This window comes from Salvelinus alpinus, chromosome 9 (genome assembly GCF_045679555.1).
Source record: "Salvelinus alpinus chromosome 9, SLU_Salpinus.1, whole genome shotgun sequence".
Classification (NCBI taxonomy): Eukaryota; Metazoa; Chordata; class Actinopteri; order Salmoniformes; family Salmonidae; genus Salvelinus; species Salvelinus alpinus.
Window position 1 is genome coordinate 67,319,674 of NC_092094.1, and position 19,549 is coordinate 67,339,222.

General features: G+C 43.8%; 1 protein-coding gene across 3 annotated transcripts in view; it reads left to right on the forward strand.

The window, feature by feature from the left end:
• The window catches only part of LOC139530506 (leucine-rich repeat and fibronectin type-III domain-containing protein 2), an 86,998-nt gene that overhangs the window by 59,181 nt on the left and 8,268 nt on the right, over nt 1-19,549 (forward strand). The window lies entirely within an intron of this gene.

Consider the following 19,549-nt stretch of genomic DNA (forward strand, 5'->3'; position numbering starts at 1 on the left):
GACACAACATCTACATGTAATTCATTTTAAATTCAGGCTGTAACACAACACAATTTGGAAAAAAGTAAAGGGGTGTGAATACTTTCTGAAGGCACTGTATAAAGCTCTGGGTTTTTTCATCTGGAGCAGTGTTGTTGTAAAATGACTGGTTTCTTCCAGATCTCAGTCGGACAGCTTACATTTCCATTGCTCATTAATTTGCAACAGCAAAGCAATTACCCAGGGAGGGTAAATGAATAACATTGAGTATTATTAAGGAATCGTCTGAATTACTTTTCTGTGTTAAAATATGTTTATCGACATGCATTAAATAATCATGAAATACAAAATCAATGATTTAATGTCCATTGGACTTGATTGTAAGATATGTTCTGCTTTGTTGTTTCTGACTTCATGTCACTTTCCGATGGCCAGTGTTTTCAAAAATTCATTTTAGGTGATTCCAGTATGACATTGTGCCCACCAGTGTAGTGTTATCACCAGTAACATGCTTCTAGGAACCGCATCATCTGAGCCACAACTGTCATAGTGAAAATTACTTTATTTTCCAACGCACATGAGCCCTCAGCATGTGGTGTAGAGCGCTCAACCCTACGGTTTTCATCGGACGCTATTAATCCCATAGAGGAAGAAATACACAGCCAAATAGACAAGACCCCATGCTTAATTACGCGGTGTGTCGGTCTGTCTCAGGAGGTACCCCAGCTCAAACAAGCAGCCCACACAATGTTATTATATTAATGGGTGCATTTTGTAGCATGAGCCATTTAGAGTATCTCCATGATATTCTGAACTATAATATCTTTATTTTTCTATCAGACTACAATGTGTTGATGTGGATGTATGTGACTAATGTCTCAGCTAAAGAGCCTTAATCAGCGCATGAAATAAGAGCATATGAAAATCTATAGTAGCTTTTCATGTGGATATCCAATAATTACTTGGATAAGGAAACAATAGCTTTAGTACTGTTCAGTGATTCACTTTGTTACACATAAGTAGGTAATACGTGTATTGTGTTATATGAGCATGCTGCGTCTATTGTAAAATAAATCAGACCATAATTCTATCCTCCTGATTCCTGCTTACAAGTAAAAACGTAACTTCTATGCGCTACGGATCCCTTTTACGGGATCATTTTCCTAAACAACCGCTGAATTGCAGGGCGCAAAATATTACTAAAAATATTTATAATCATGCAATCACAAGTGAAATATACCAAAACACAGCTTAGCTTGTTGTTAATCCACCTATCGTGTCATATTTTGAAGAATTCCAAGCTTTTGAGAGTGTATCAATCAATGCTAAAACAGCTAGCCCCAAATTAGCTTGGTCACGAAAGTCAGAAAAGCAATAAAATGAATCGCTTACCTTTGATAATCTTCGGATGTTTGCACTCACGAGACTCCCAGTTACACAACAAATGTTCTTTTTGTTCGATAAATATGACTTTTATAACAAAAAAACGCCATTTGGGTTGCGCGTTATGTTCAGAAAACCAAAGCCTCGTTCCGTTCGACGAAAATTCCAAAAAGTATCCGTAATGGTCGTAGAAACATGTCAAATGTTTTTTATAATCAATCCTCAGGTTGTTTTTAACAAACATAATCGATAATATTTCAACTGGACCGTAACCTATTCAATCAGAGAGAAAAAGAAAATGGAGAGCTACCTCTCGCGCGCAGGAACTAATCAGAGGACAACTGACTGAACAACTGAAATCTCGCTAATTTTTCAAAATAAAAGCCTGAAACTATGTCTAAAGCCTGGTCACAGCCTGAGGAAGCCATTGGAAAAGGAATCTGGTTGATACCCCTTTAAATGGAAGAAAGACGGGCCAGGACACACAGATAAAAATAATAACTTCCGGGTTAGATTTTCTCAGGTTTTCGCCTGCAGAATCAGTTTTGTTATACTCACAGACAATATGTTGACAGTTTTGGAAACTTTGGAGTGTTTTCTATCCTAATCTGTAAATTATATGCATATTCTACGATCTGGACCTGAGAAATAGTCCGTTTACCTTGGGAACGTTATTTAAAAAAAAAAATAATAATAATCTGACCCCTAAGGTCAAGAGGTTGGAAGCACCAGTGACTCGGACAATAAAAAAGTGGTCAGATGAAGCAGATGCTAAGCTGCAGGACTGTTTTACTAGCACAGACTGGAATATGTTCCGGGATTCTTCCAATGGCCTTGAGGAGTACACCACATCAGTCACTGGCTTAATCAATAAGTGCATCGATGACGTCGTCCCCACAGTGACTGTATGTACATACCCCAACCAGCACCATGGATTAAAGGCAACATCCGCACTGAGCTAAAGGGTAGAGCTGCCGCTTTCAAGGAGTGGGACTTTAACCCGGAAGCTTATAAGAAATCCTGCTATGCCCTCCGACGAAGCATCAAACAGGCAAAGTGTCAATACAGGACTAATCGTACTACACCGGCTCCAACGCTCGTCGGATGTGGGAGGACTTGCAAACTATTACAGACTACAAAGGGAAGCACAGCTGTGAGCTGCCCAGTGACACAAGCCTGCCAGATGAGCTAAATTACTTACAGTTGAAGTCGGAAGTTTACATTCACTTAGGTTGGAGTCATTAAAACTCGTTTTTCAACCACTCCACAAATTTCTTGTTAACAAACTATAGTTTTGGCAAGTCGGTTAGGACATCTACTTTGTGCATGACACAAGTAATTTTTCCAACAATTGTTTACAGACAGATTATTTCACTTATAATTCACTGTATCACAATTCCAGTGGGTCAGAAGTTTACATACACTAAGTTGACTGTGCCTTTAAACAGCTTGGAAAATTCCAGAAAATTATGTAATAGCTTTAGAAACTTCTGATAGGCTAATTGACATAATTTGAGTCAATTGGAGGTGTACCTGTGGATGTATTTCAAGGCCTACCTTCAAACTCAGTGCCTCTTTGCTTGACATGGGAAAATCAGCTAATATCTCAGAAAAATAATTGTAGACCTCCACAAGTCTAGTTCATCCTTGGGAGCAATTTCCAAATGCCTGAAGGTACCACGTTCATCTGTACAAACAATAGTACGCAAGTATAAACACCATGGGACCATGCAGTTGTCATACCGCCCAGGAAGGAGAAGCGTTCTGTCTACTAGAGATGAACGTACTTTGGTGCGAAAAGTGCAAATCAGTCCCAGAACAACAGCAAAGGACCTTGTGAAGATGCTGGAGGAAACAGGTAAAAAAGCATCTATGTCCACAGTAAAACTAATCCTATATCGACATAACCTGAAAGGCCGCTCAGCAAGGAAGAAGCCACTGCTCCAAAACTGCCATAAAAAAGCCAGACTACGGTTTTCAACTGCACATGGGGACAAAGATTGTACTTTTTGTAGAAATGTCCTTTGTTCTGATGAAACAAAAATATAACTGTTTGGCCAAAATGACCATTGTTATGTTTGGAGGAAAAAGGGGGCGGCTTGCAAGCCGAAGAACACCATCCTAACCGTGAAGCACGGGGTTGACAGCATCATGTTGTGGGGGTGCTTTGCTGCAGGAGGGACTGGTACACTTCACAAAATAGATGGCATCATGAGGAACAAAAATTATGTGGATATATTGAAGCAACATCAGTCATAAAGTTAAAGCTTGATCGCAAATGGGTCTTCCAAATGGACAATGACCCCAAGGATACTTCCAAAGTTGTGGCAAAATGGCTTAAGGACAGCATAGTCAAGGTATTGGAGTGGCCATCACAAACCCTGACCTCAATCCTATAGACAATTTGTGGGCAGATCTGAAAAAGCATGTGTGGGCAAGGAGGCCTACAAACCTGACTCAGTTACACCAGCTCTGTCAGGCGGAATGGGCCAAAATTTACCCAACTTATTGTGGAAGCTTGTGGAAGGCTACCCGAAACATTTGACCCAAGTACAATTTAAAGGAAATGCCACCAAATACTAATTGAGTGTGGGTAAACTTCTGACCTACTGGGAATGTGATGAAAGAAATAAAAGCTGAAATAAATCATTCTCTTCTATTATTCTGACATTTCACATTCTTAAAATAAAGTGGTGATCCTAACTGACTTAAGACAGCGAATTCTTACTAGAATTAAATGTCAGGAATTGTGAAAAACCTGAGTTTAAATGTAATTGGCTGAGGTGTATGTAAACTTCCAACTTCAACTGTATATGCTTGCTTTAAGGCAAGTAACACTGAAACACTGCATGAGAGCAACAGCTGTTCCCGGACGACTGTGTGATCACACTCTCCATAGCCGATGTGAGTAAGACCTTTAAACAGGTCAACATTCACAAGGCTGCTAGGCCAGACGGATTACGAGGACGTGTACTCCGAGCATGCGCTGACCAACTGGCAAGTGTCTTCACTGACATTTTCAACCTCTCCCTATCTGAGTCTGTAATACCAACATGTTTCAAGCAGACCACCATAGTCCCTGTGCCCAAGAACACTAAGGGAACCTGCCTAAATGACTACCGACCCGTAGCACTCATGTCTATAGCCATGAAGTGCTTTGAAAGGCTGGTCATGGCCCACATCAACCCACCCACATCAAACCCTAGACCCACTCAAATTTGCATACTGCCCCAACAGATCCTCAGATGATGCAATCTCTATTGCACTACACACTGCCCTTTCCCACCTGGACAAAAGGAACACCTGTGTGAGAATGCTATTCATTGACTACAGCTCAGTGTTCAACAACATAGTGCCCTCAAAGCTCATCACTAAGCTAAGGACCCTGGCAAGGACCCTGGTAAGGGTAGGTAACAACACATCCGCCACGCTGATCCTCAGCACGGGGGCACCTCAGGGGTGCGTGCTCAGTCCCCTCCTGTACTCCCTGTTCACTCATGACTGCATGGCCAGGCACGACTTCAACACCATCATTAAGTTTGCCGTTAACACAACAGTGGTAGGCCTGATCACTGACAAATATGAGACAGCCTATAGGGAGGAGGTCAGAGACCTGGCCGTGTGGTGCCAGGACAACAACCTCTCCCTCAACGTGATCAAGAAAAAGTAGATGATTGTGGACTACAGGAAAAGGAGGACCGAGCACGCCCCTTTTCTCATTGATGGGGCTATAGTGGAGCAGGTTGAGAGCTTCAAGTTCCTTGGTGTCCACATCACCAACTAATTCTCATGGTCCTAGAACACCAAGACAGTTGTGAAGAGAGCACGACAAAACCTATTCCCCCTGAAAGTTCTACAGCTGCACCATTGAGAGCATGCTAACTGGTTGCATGACTTCCTGGTATGGCAACTGCTCGGCCGCCGACCGCAAGGCACTACAGAGAGTAGTGCGTACGGCCCAGCCATCCAGGACCTCTATACCAGGTGTTGTCAGAGGATGGTCCTAAAAATTGTCAAAGACTCCAGCCAACCAAGTCATAGACTGCTCTCTCTGCTACCGCACGGCAATCAGTACCGGAGCGCCAATTCTAGGCCCAAAAGGCTTCTCAACAGGTTCTACCCCTAAGCCATATGACTGCTGAACAGCTAATCAAATGGCTACCAAGACTATTTGCATTGCCCCCACCCCCTGTTACGCTGCTGCTATTCTGTTTACTCTTTATGCATAGTCACTTTAACTCTACCTACATGTACATATTACCTCAATTACCTCGAGTAACCGGTGCGCTCACACATTGACTCTGTACCAGTACCCCTGTATATAGCCTCGCTATTGTTATTTTACTGATGCTCTTTAATTATTATTTTATTTCTTATTTTTTACATATTTATTTTTTAATTAACATGTATTTCTCTTAAAACTGCATTGTTGGTTAAGGGCTTGTAAGTAAGCATATCACGTAGGTCTACACGGCGCATTTGACAAATAAAAGTTGATCTTTCATTACTACAGGAGATACAAGCCCTGATTTATATTGGGGTGTATCCCAATAATATCTATTTTTTGAATTGTACACTTGTTCACTACTTCCCACAAATCTAAAGGTATAAGATTGGTGGAGGCATGGGCTAGTGGGAGCTTCCACCATATTTCTTATACAATTTATTTCCTTTCAGATCAGTGAAGGAAAGTGAACAAGTGCACACTTTGGGAAGAAGGAGATATAATTGGGAAATAGCCAATGACTATTTATTAGAAAAGTTAGCAATCAACCACTGTTTCTGATCCCAATACCTTTTAGGGCTTTCGAGTGGCGCAGAGGTCTAAGGCACTGCAGCTCAGTGTAAGAGGCGTCACTACAGTCACTGGTGCAAATCGAGGCTGAATTACATCCGGCCGTCATTGGGAGTCCCATAGGGAAGCTCACAATTGGCCCAGTGTCGACCGGGTTTGGCTGGGGTAGGCCGTCATTGTAAATAAGAATTTGTTCTTAACTGACTTGCTCATTTATTGTAGCTGGGGATTTTAACAAAGCAAATTTGAGGGAAACTCTACCAGATCTGATCACGACTCCATTTTGCTCCTCCCTCCCTATAGGCAGAAAGTCAAACAGGAAGTACCCATGCTAAGGACTTATCAACGCTGGTCTGACCCATCGGAAACCACGCTTCAAGATTGTTTTGATCACGCGGACTGGGATATGTTCCGGGTAGCCTCTGAAAATAACACTGACGAATAAACGGAAATGGTGACTGAGTTTATCAGGAAGTATATAGGAGATGTTGTACCCACCGTGACTATTAAAACCTACCCTAACCAAAAACGTGGAAAGATGGCAGCATTCGCGCAAAACTGAAAGCGCGAACCACTGCATTTAACCATGGAAAGGTGACTGGGAATATGGCCAAATAGAAACAGTGTAGTTATTCCCTCCGTAAGGCAATCAACCAAGCAAAACATCAGTATAAAGACAAAGTGGAGTCGCAATTCAACGGCTCAGAAACGAGACGTATGTGGCAGGATCTACAGACAATCAGACTACAAAGGGAAAACCAGCCATGTCGCGGACACCGACGTCTTACTTCCGGACAAGCTAAACACCTTCTTCACCCACTTTGAGGATAACACATTGCCACTGATGTGGCTCGCTCCCAAGGACTGTGGGCTCTCCTTCTCCGTGGCCGATGTGAGTAAGACATAAGACATGCAGGGTTCTCCAGAGGGTGGTGCGGTCTGCCCAACGCATCACCAGGGGAAAACTACCTGCCCTCTAGTACACCTACAGCAACCGATGTCACAGGAAGGCCAAAAAGATAATCAAGGACAACAAACACCCGAGCCACTGCCTGTTCACCCCACTTTCATCCAGAAGGCAAGGTCAGTACAGGTTCATCAAAGCTGGGACCGAGAGACTGAAAAACAGCTTCTATCTCAAGGCCATCAGACTGTTAAATAGCTATCACTAGGCGGCTTCCACCCGGTTACGTAACTCTGCATCTTAGAGGCTGCTGCCCCATATACAGAGTCTGAAATCACTGGTCACTTTAACTTCTTGAGAATACAGGGGGTGCTATTTTCCCATTAGCATAATTTGCTCTACAGATTAAACTGCCTCTTATTCAATTATTGCTCTTACTATATGCATATAAATAATACCATTGGAAAGAAAACAATCTCTAGTTTCTAAAACCGTTTCAATTTTGTCTCTGAGTGATACAGAAGTCATTTGACAGCACTTTCCATGACCAAGAAGAAAAAAGCAAGATGTGTATGCCAGCTTCAACGCTCTGCCTATATATGGTCGTGCCCCCTATGACCCGAAACACACCTCATTGGCCTTCCTCTGGGTGTCAAGAGGACGTCGGAGGAAAAATATCTTGTTTATCTGGGACTGACGTGAAATGAGAGCTAATTCTTTGGCGTGACCGACAACTTCCGGTTCTCTAAATCGTGCGACTTGTAGCTGCGATTGTCTTCTGTTGTGCGGCCATTATGGATGAAAACTATCTCCGTCTCGAAGTTTGTTTGATACATGTGACCATATCATTCGTAATGTATGTTTTTTCAATATAGTTTAATCAGATTATTTGAATTTTTTCGGGAGTTTTGTGGTGTTCCGTTGTCTGATTTTATTTACGTTTGAGAGATCCGTGCCACTCGACCAGTACCTGTGCTAAATGGAGTGGGAAAGGAACAATTCTGAACGGAACCAACGACTCATCTTGACAAAGGACACTTTGATCAACATTCTGATGAAAGATCAGCCATAGTAAGACCCAATTTACGATGTTATATCATATCTGTTGTGCATGTGAACTGGCCGTGGGCGCCTAGCCGAATCTGCCTGGTATAGCTATGCTAATTTAGCGCTACATTTTGTTTTCGTTATAAAACATTTAATAAATCTGAAATATTGTTTGGATTCACCAGATGTTGGGCTTTCAATATCTGTACGCTGTGTATTTTTCTGAAATGTTTTAAGATGAGTAATTCGTTATATGACGTTGGTCTCTGTAATTGTTCTGGCTGGGTCAGCACTATTTCAGATTGCAGCTGCAATGTAGAACTGTGATTTATACCTGAAAAATGCACATTTTTCCCCAAAAAAACTATGCTATACCATAAATATGTTATCAGACTGTCATCTTATGAAGTTGTTTCTTGGTTAGTGGCTATATATTTTTTTATTTAGTCGAATTAGTGATAGCTACTGATGCAGGAAAAAACTGTTGGGAGTAAAAAAATCGTGTCCTTTGCTAACGTGGTTAGCTAATAGATTTACATATTGTGTCTTCCCTGTAAAACATTTTAAAAATCTGAAATGGTGGCTTTATTCACAAGACCTGTATCTTTCATCTGGTGTCTTGGACTTGTGATTTAATGATATTTAGATGCTACAAGTTACTTGTGACGCTATGCTAGCTATGCTACTCAGTGGGGGGGGGGGGTGGGGGGTGCTACCGGATCAGGGTTGGTGACTCGTGAGAAGTTAATAATGGAACACTAGTCACTCTGATAATGTTTTAAAAAATTGCTTTACTCATCTCATATGTATATACTGTATTCTATTCTACTGTATTTTAGTCTATGCCACTCCGACATTGCTCATCTTAATATTTATATATTATATCATTTTATATTCCATTCTTTTACTTTTAGGTTGTGTGTGTTGTTGTGAATTGTTAGATATTACTTTACTGTTGGAGCTAGAAACACAAGCATTTTGCTACACCCGCAATAACATCTGCTAAACATGTGTATGTGAGAAATACAATTTCATTTGATTACATACATTTGACACTTCATTAGTTTGCGGCATGTAGAATGCTTTGTGAAAACTGACCAACATTCAACTCTTACGAACTTTTGTGGAACTTTACAGGAAAAAACACCCCAGTAGTCTCGGAATGGAGTCTCTTAGTTAAGTGACATTTCTAGAGGGTTCAATTTCTCTGAGAATATCCAAAGTGCTGTGTTTTCCCAAGGTAGCGCATGATTAAACATTTGATTTGTGTGTTGAAAGCCCCTCGTATAGATCTCACGAGGCAACGTGCTGTCCTCCCGGTTATGGAAAAGGCAATTAAGAATGAATAATGAAGTACACCACCAGTAGTGCCGAGTGAAAACGCAAGCCTTCTGATGCGGAGGTAAACTCTCTGCACTATATGATTCATGTATGTACTGTCACAGCGGGGAAGTATTGAAGTTATTGATGATTGGGGTCTTAGAAAAAGGACAAATAATAACAATGTTTGATTATTAAAGCTGCTTCAACACTTTTAGTATGTGTTTTCTCTCTCTCGTGTAAAGATGGACCTTTTTCTGCTATGTTATAATAATTTAATAATATTTGATTGGGTTATTTAGTCCAGTAGCTCAACGCTCGTTGCATAGTAAGAGAGAAGTCACTTCATCCACGACCAATGTGTAGCACCCACCTGGGTGAACCAAAGGGATGATTAGGTGGCCATGATGGAACGAGGCCAGGTTGGGAACACAGCAAGGACAACCCTACTGTTACGATAAGTGCCATGGGATCCTAAATGATCACAGAGAGTCAGGAAATCCGTTTAACACTAGCAAGCCGTGATGTTAAATTTCCAGGCACTTCTGTGCCATTGGTGAATATTCAAAACAAATATCAGTTGTGCTTGCTTTGTGTTCCTTGAGTCATGATTGTCATTCCATGAACACATAGATCCTCCTAGCTAACTAATGCAATGAGGTTGAAACAATCAATAATCAATGTCATCAATGAACACATCAAATTGAGGGATTTCAAAGTACTCCAACCTACTGTACACGGAGCAATACTGATTGACTATTAGACTTCAATATGGATATTGGGTAATGAAGGTCATCATTTACTGTAGATACACTACATGACCAAAAGTATGGTATGTGGACACCTGCTCGTCGAACATCTCATTCCAAAATCATGGTTATTATTATGGAGTTGGTCCCCCCTTTGCTGCTATGACAGCCTCCACTCTTCTAGGAAGGCTTTCCACTAGATGTTGAAACATTGCTGCGGGGACTTGCTTCCATTCAGCCACAAGCGCATTAGTGAGGTCGGACACTGATGTTGGGAGATTAGGCTTGGCTCGCAGTCGGCGTTCCAATTCATCCCAAAGGTGTTCAATGGGGTTAAGGTCAGGGCTCTATGGAGGCCAGTGAAGTTCTTCCACACCGATCTCGACAAACCATTTCTGTATGGACGTCGCTTTGTGCACAGGGGCATTGTCACGCTGAAACAGAAAAGGCGCTTCCCCAAACTGTTGCCACAAAGTTGAAAGCACAGATTCGGATAGAAAGTCATTGTATGCTGTAGCATTAAGATTTCCCTTCACTGGAACTAAGAGGCCTAGCCCAAACCATGAAAAAATCCCCAGACCATTATTCCTCCTCCACCAAACTTTACAGTTGGCACTATGTATTTGGGCAGGTAGTGTTCTCCTGGCATCTGCCAAACCCAGATTCGTCCGTCAGACTGCCAGATGGTGAAGCTAGATTCATCACTCCAGAGAACGCATTTCCACTGCTCCAGATTCCAATTACGGCGAGCTTTACACCACTCCAGCCGATGTTAGGCTTTGCGCATAGTGATCTTAGGCTTTTGTGATGCTGCTCGGCCATGAAAAACAATTTCATGAAGCTCCCGATGAACAGTTCTTGTACTGACGTTGTTTCCAGAGGAAGTTTGTAACTCGGTAGTGAGAGTACCGAGGACAGACAATCTTTTAACTCTACGCGCTTCAGCACTCAACGGTCCCGTTCTGTGAGCCTGTGTGGCCTACCACTTCGGGCTGAGCCGTTGTTGATCCTAGAGGTTTCCACCTCACAATAAAAGCACTTACAGTTGACCAGGGCAGCTCTAACAGGGCAGATATTTGACGAACTGACTAGTTGGAAAGGTGGCATCCTATGACGGTGCAACATTGGAAGTCACTGAGCTCTTCAGTAAGGAAATGAAATTGACAAAATTGAATGGCAACTTATTGGCATTGGGCGAACCATATACACAATCGCAAATAGCACTCAAATGGATGGCATTCAAAACCATATTGCAACCGGAACATTACAAATGCCAAGTGAAATAAACCAAAAATCTCATAGCGCTCCACCGTAGATTTTTATATTGGAAATGGTCACAAACTCAGGTCCCAAGGGTGAATAAAAAAATAAATAATTGGTCAATTATATATATGGAGTAACCGTATGGACAAACATTTGTCTTATTTTATTGAGTTTGTCCATTTTGCCATATATGATCATAGGAAGTCGGCTTCCGAACCCTATGAGATCAGTGAACCATGTCCAAATGGCATAAGAAATGTCAAAATGGCATATATACTGACCAAATTATATATACCACTATGTTAAGCCCTGAATCAACCTAGAAGGTCTATTTGTCATGTTTGATCATAAGAAGTCATAGGAAGTAAGTGTCACGTTCGTCGTATGGTGGAAGAGAGGAGGACCAAGGCGCAGCGTGATATAAATACATTCTTCTTATTTATTTAACGAAACGAAGAACACTAAACACACTATCAAAATAACAAACGAACGTAACGCTATATAATCAACAAGTGCAGACACAGGCAACTTACACATAGACAATCACCCAAGACATACCCAATGAATATGGCTGCCTAAATATGGTTCCCAATCAGAGACAATGATAAACAGCTGCCTCTAATTGAGAACCAATCTAGGCAGCCATAGACATACAAACACCTAGACTAGACAACGCCCCATAAACATAAAAAACCCTAGACATGACAAAACCACATACATCCCCCATGTCACACCCTGACCTAACTAAAGTAATAAAGAAAACAAAGATAACTAAGGCCAGGGCGTGACAGTAAGAAGTTCTCTTTGATGTTGATTCTGGAATGAGGGGCAGCTCTGGACTGAGGGGCAGCTCCGGACTGAGGGGCAGCTCATGACTGAGGGGCAGCTCATGACTGAGGGGCAGCTCATGACTGAGGGGTAGCTCATGACTGAGGGGCAGCTCATGACTGAGAGGTAGCTCATGACTGAGGCGCACTGTAGGCCTGGTGCGTGGTGCCGGAACTGGTGGTACCGGGCTGGGAACACGCACCTCAAGGCGAGTGCGGGGAGCAGGAACAGGGCATACTGGACCCTGGAGGCGCACAGTAGGGTAGGGGACGTGGACCCCACTCCACCATAGTCATTACCCGCTTTGGTGGCCTCCTAGGAACGGCGACCCTCCTAAATGACCCCACTGGACTGAGGGGCGCCTTTGGACTGAGGGGCAGCTCTGGACTGAGGGGCAGCTCTGGAATGAGGGGCAGCTCTGGACTGAGGGGCAGCTCTGGACTGAGGGCAGCTCATGACTGAGGGGCAGCTCATGACTGAGGGGCAGCTCATGACTGAGGGGCAGCTCATGACTGAGGGGCAGCTCATGACTGAGGGGTAGCTCATGACTGAGGGGTAGCTCATGACTGAGAGGTAGCTCATGACTGAGAGGTAGCTCATGACTGAGGCGCACTGTAGGCCTGGTGCGTGGTGCCGGAACTGGTGGTACCGGGCTGGGAACACGCACCTCAGGGCTAGTGCGGGGAGCAGGAACAGGGCATAATGGACCCTGGAGGCGCACAGTAGGCCTGGTGTGTGGTGCCGGAACTGGTGGTACCGGGCTGGGAACACGCACCTCAGGGCTAGTGCGGGGAGGAGAAACAGGGTGTACAGGGCTCTGGAGACGCACAGGAAGCCTGGTGCGTGTTGTTGGCACTGGTGGTACTGGGCTGGGGACACGCACCTCAAGGCGAGTGCAGGGTGCTGGAACTGGAGGCCTGGTTCGTGGCGCCGGCACCGGAGAACTGGTGCGAGGGGCTGCCACAGGAGAGCTGGTGCATGGGGCTGCCACAGGAGAGCTAGTACGTGGGGCTGCCACAGGAGAGCTAGTACGTGGGGCTGCCACAGGAGAGCTGGTGCGTGGGGCTTCCACAGGAGGTGCAGGGCTAGGGAGGCGCACAGAAGGCCTGGTGCGTGGGACTGGCACAGTCTTCACCAGACGGCTAGCACGCACCTCAGGACAAGTATGGAGAGCTGACTCAGGTGACATCAAATCCCGCACACGCTCCTTCAAGCGGATGCCGTGCTTTATGCACCAACAGCAAATCCCTCATTTCACTCTCCTCCAATTTCCATATTAATTCATTCACAGTCTCTGCTTCACTCCCCTTGTTCACCTCCAATTCCACCCCAACTGGCTCTGTTTCCATCCTCGGCTCCTCACGGCACGGGGAGTTGGCTCAGGTCTCCTACCTGGCTCAGCCACAGTCCCCGTGTGCCTCCCCCCCCAATAAATTTTTGGGGGTGCCTCTCTGGCTTCCAGCCGCGCTTTCGTGCAGCCTCCTCATAACGCCGCCTCTCGGCTTTCGCTGCCTCCAGCTCTGCCTTGGGGCGGAAATATTCCCCAGCCTGTACCCCGGGTCCCTTTCCGTCTAATATCTCCTCCCAAGTCCATTGCTCCACAAAGCGCTGTTCCTCTCTTTCATGCTGCTTGGTCCTTTGATGGTGGGTTATTCTGTCACGTTCGTCGTATGGTGGAAGAGAGGAGGACCAAGGCGCAGCGTGATATAAATACATTCTTCTTATTTATTTAACGAAACGAAAAACACTAAACACACTATCAAAATAACAAACTAACGTAACGCTATATAATCAACAAGTGCAGACACAGGCAACTTACACATAGACAATCACCCACGACATACCGAATGAATATGGCTGCCTAAATATGGTTCCCAATCAGAGACAATGATAAACAGCTGCCTCTAATTGAGAACCAATCTAGGCAGCCATAGACATACAAACACCTAGACTAGACAACGCCCCATAAACATAAAAAACCCCTAGACATGACAAAACCACCTACATCCCCCATGTCACACCCTGACCTAACTAAAATAATAAAGAAAACAAAGCTAACTAAGGCCAGGGCGTGACAGTAAGAAGTTCTCTTTGATGTTGATTCACCATGTCAATTTCGTAATGGGAAGTCCTTATGGATATAAATTGGCAATGGACACAGTCAAAATGCAGAAGAGCATGTTTACACTGACAATATTGCATATGTGTAATGGACACTGTCCAATCGCTCGTTGGTGTTGATTTCAGCCTGTCCATTTGGTGATGTTAAATCCCTCGTTAAATACATTGGAAATGTACAATTGTACACTGTCCATTTGCAATGTCTTACAATGGGCATTTACCATCACGAATTGGACATGCTCTAGTATACTGCAGAAATGCCCAATTGACTGGCTCGTTGAACTCGGGATGGCCGAGCAGTGATAGTGCTTCTCCTCCATCGCTCGTTGGTGTTGATTTCAGACGGTCTATTTGATGAGGGAAAATCTCTCATTAAATACATTGGAAATGGACAAATGCAAACTGTCCATTTTCAATGTCTTACAATGGGCATTTCCCATCACAGATTTGACATGCTCTAATGTACTACAGAAATGTCCAATTGACTGGCTCGTTGAACTCGGGATGGCCGAGCAGTGATAGTGGTTCCTCTTCATCACTCGTTGGTGTTGATTTCAGCCTGTCCATTTGGTGATGGTAAATCCCTCATTAACCATCATCAAACAGAATTTGTACGATTTCTCGTAAATTACGATAGATAAATGGCTGGTTCTATTTTTCCTCACACCATAGGTTTATGTACTTTATTAACGTGGAGTGGCCAAATTAGCGCTGTATTACCTTTTTGACCTTTAATCACAGAAAATGTGCATTAACTCAAAGAGCATTGAGGCCTCGAAGCAATCTTGTTTCAAATCAAATCAAATCAACTTTTATTTGTCACATACACATGGTTAGCAGATGTTAATGCGAGTGTAGCGAAATGCTTGTGCTGCTAGTTCCGACAATGCAGTAATAACCAACAAGTAATCTAACCTAACAATTCCACAACTACTACCTTATATACACAAGTGTAAAAGGATAAAGAATATGTACATAAAGATATATGAATGAGTGATGGTACAGAACGGCATAGGCAAGATGCAGTAGATGGTATAGAGTACAGTATATACATATGAGATGAGTAATGTAGGGTATGTAAACATAAAAGTGCATAGTTTAAATTGGCTAGTGATACATGTATTACATAAAGATGGCAAGATGCAGTAGATGATATAGAGTACAGTATATACATATACATTATATTAAGTGGCATTGTTTAAAGTGGCTAGTGATACATTTTTGATCAATTTTCACCAATTCCATTATTAAAGTGAGCTGGAGTTGAGTCAGTATGTTGGCAGCAGCCACTCGATGTTAGTGGTGGCTGTTTAACAGTCTGATGGCCTTGAGATAGAAGCTGTTTTTCAGTCTCTCGGTCCCTGCTTTGATGCACCTGTACTGACCTCGCCTTCTGGATGATAGCGGGGTGAACAGGCAGTGGCTCGGGTGGTTGTTGTCCTTGATGATCTTTATGGCCTTCCTGTGACATCGGGTGGTGTAGGTGTCCTGGAGGGCAGGTAGTTTGCCCCCAGTGATGCGTCGTGCAGACCTCACTACCCTCAGGAGAGCTTTACGGTTGTGGGCGGAGCAGTTGCCGTACCAGGCGGTGATACAGCCCGACAGGATGCTCTCGATTGTGCATCTGTAGAAGTTTGTGAGTGCTTTTGGTGACAAGCCGAATTTCTTCAGCCTTCTTCAGCCGCCTTCTTCACAACGCTGTCTGTGTGGGTGGACCAATTCAGTTTGTCCGTGATGTGTACGCCGAGGAACTTAAAACTTACTACCCTCTCCACTACTGTCCCGTCGATGTGGATAGGGGGGTGCTCCCTCTGCTGTTTCCTGAAGTCCACAATCATCTCCTTTGTTTTGTTGACGTTGAGTGTGAGGTTATTTTCCTGACACCACACTCCGAGGGCCCTCACCTCCTCCCTGTAGGCCGTCTCGTCGTTGTTGGTAATCAAGCCTACCACTGTAGTGTCATCCGCAAACTTGATGATTGAGTTGGAGGCGTGCATGGCCACGCAGTCGTGGGTGAACAGGGAGTACAGGAGAGGGCTCAGAACGCACCCTTGTGGAGCCCCAGTTTTGAGGATCAGCGGGGTGGAGATGTTGTTACCTACCCTCACCACCTGGGGGCGGCCCAACAGGAAGTCCAGTACCCAGTTGCACAGGGCGGGGTCGAGACCCAGGGTCTCGAGCTTGATGCCGAGTTGAGGGTACTATGGTGTTAAATGCTGAGCTGTAGTCGATGAACAGCATTCTCACATAGGTATTCCTCTTGTCCAGATGGGTTAGGGCAGTGTGCAGTGTGGTTGCGATTGCGTCGATCTATTGGAGCGGTAAGCAAATTGGAGTGGGTCTAGGGTGTCAGGTAGGGTGGAGGTGATATGGTCCTTGACTAGTCTCTCAAAGCACTTCATGATGACGGAAGTGAGTGCCAGTCGTTTAGGTCAGTTACCTTAGCTTTCTTGGGAACAGGAACAATGGTGGCCCTCTTGAAGCATGTGGGAACAGCAGACTGGGATAAGGATTGATTGAATATGTCCGTAAACACACCAGCCAGCGGGTCTGCGCATGCTCTGAGGACGCGGCTGGGGATGCCGTCTGGGCCTGCAGCCTTGCGAGGGTTAACCCATTTAAATGTTTTACTCACTTTGGCTGCAGTGAAGGATAGTCCGCAGGTTTTGGTAGCGGGCCGTGTCAGTGGCATTGTATTGTCCTCAAAGCGAGCAAAGAAGTTATTTAGTCTGTCTGGGAGCAAGACATCCTGGTCCGCAACGGGGCTGGTTTTCTTTTTGTAATCCGTGATTGACTGTAGACCCTGCCACATACCTCTTGTGTCTGAGCCGTTGAATTGCAACTCTACTTTGTCTCTATACTGACGCTTAGCTTGTTTGATTGTCTTGCGGAGGGAATAGCTACACTGTTTGTATTCGGTCATGTTTCCGGTCACCTTGCCCTGGTTAAAAGCAGTGGTTCGCGCTTTCAGTTTCGCGCGAATGCTGGCATCAATCCACTTTTTCTGGTTTGGGAATGTTTTAATAGTTGTTGTGGGTACGAAATCGCCAATGCACTTTCTAATGAACTCGCTCACCGAATCAGCGTATTCGTCAATGTTGTTGTTGGACGCAATGCGGAACATATCCCAATCCACGTGATCGAAGCAGTCTTGAAGCGTGAAATCAGATTGTCCACATACTTTTGTGTATACAGTTCATTCAGAAAGTATTCAGACTCCTTCCCTTTTTCCACATTGTGTTACAATACAGCCGTATTCAAAAATGTATTAAATAAATAAAACATCCTCATCAATCTACACACTATACCCCATAATGACAATGTGAAAACAGGTTTTTGAAATGTTTGCAAATGTATAAAAAATTCAAAACAGAAATACATTACTTACCTAAGTATTTGGGGCTCACGAGTGGCGCAGTGTTCTAAGGCACTGCATCTCACTGCGAGAGGCAGTGACATCACTACAGATTCAGGCTAATTCAGGCTGTATCACAACCGGCCGTGATCTGGAGTCCCTTAGGGCGGGTGCACAATTGGCCCAGCGTCGTCCGGGATTGGCCGGTGAAGGCCGTCATTATAAATAAGAATTTGTTCTTAACTGACTTGCCTAGTTAAATAGAGGACCCGCTGGTCACTCTGACAGGGCTCCAGAGATGGGGAAAACCTTCCAGAAGGACAACAATCTCTGCAGCACTCCACTAATCAGGCCTTTATGGTAGAGGGGCCAGACGGAAGCCACTCCTCAGTAAAAGTCACATGACAGCCCGCTTGGAGTTTGCCAAAAGGCACTTAAAGGACTCTCAGACCATGAGAAATAAGATTCTCTGGTCTGATGAAACCAAGATTGAACTCTTTGGCCTGAATGCCAAGCGTCCAACGTGACAGAGCTTGCGAGAACTACCCAAAATACAGGTGTGCCAAGCTTGAAGCGTCATACCCAAGAAGACTCAAGGCTGTAATTGCTGCCAAAGGTGCTGCAACAAAGTACTGAGTAAAGGGTCTGAATACTTATGTTAATGGGCTATTTAAGCATTTTATTTCTAATACATTGGCAAAAAATTCTAAAAACCTGTTTTTGCTTTGTCATAAAAAATAAATAAAAATGTAATCCATTTTTGAATAAGGCTGTAACGTAACAAAAATTGGAATAAATCAGGGGGTCTGAATACTTTCCGAATGCACTGTATATTTAAAGGATACAATTAGACAGAATACCATCCAGAAAGAGATTTAATCTGGAACAATTGGAGCCCCTAGCTTTCCTTTGGCTTTGATAAACATTTAGCAAGTCTCGCATAATTACGAATCCAACTGGGGAAGGTTTGGGGAAGACAACGGAGCATCAGTGACCATGGATTGGACCATGTGTTGCTAGACACTTGCTGCTTATTTGAGTGTTTTTCCGTCTGCAATACAATGCAGGTGTATTGTAGGTTAGTCGGTTGCTTTAAGTACGACTGCATTTTTCCGTCTGCAATACCATGCAGATATACTGTAGATACAAATGGCTTGTTTGTGATGTTGTGCGAGTTGATGAATTGCCTGCTGTAATTACAATGGTTTATTCAGCCACCATGTTTCATTACCGATTTCCAAACTAGCGTTACATGGTCTTGTCCTTTGGGCATTAGTACAAGGTCAAACCAAATAAAGATTGCTCCACCACGGCTTTCCAATCTCTCCCTAACCTTTGTGATTTAATTAGGAGAGGGAAGCGTATTGATATTGTCAGACACATTTGAATATCAACATGGCTTTATATATTTTCAGCAAGTGCTTACAAATACAATCTGACTGTGTGATCTATATTCTAGGTACAGATGTTTTTTGCGGAATGAAAGCTTATATTACAGGCTGTCAACACAACACAAACAGTGATTATTTTTATGGTTTGATTGATTGGTAGTGAGTCTGGTGGAATGAACACAGGCATTGACTAGTGTTTGGTCTAAAAAGACTCAAATATTTGTGTGATTTTTTTGGGGGGGGCAGTGAATATTTCTGGGGGAAATAATCAGTTACCTCTTTAATCTTGAAATAGGATAAAGTCCGACTCAATTGTAAAGCGAAGCACAAGGACCATTGAATAGTTCACTTTAAAAAGTATGGGCCTTTGCATCTTATCACTCATAGTGTGAGTAATCTTTCTAAATGACTCTG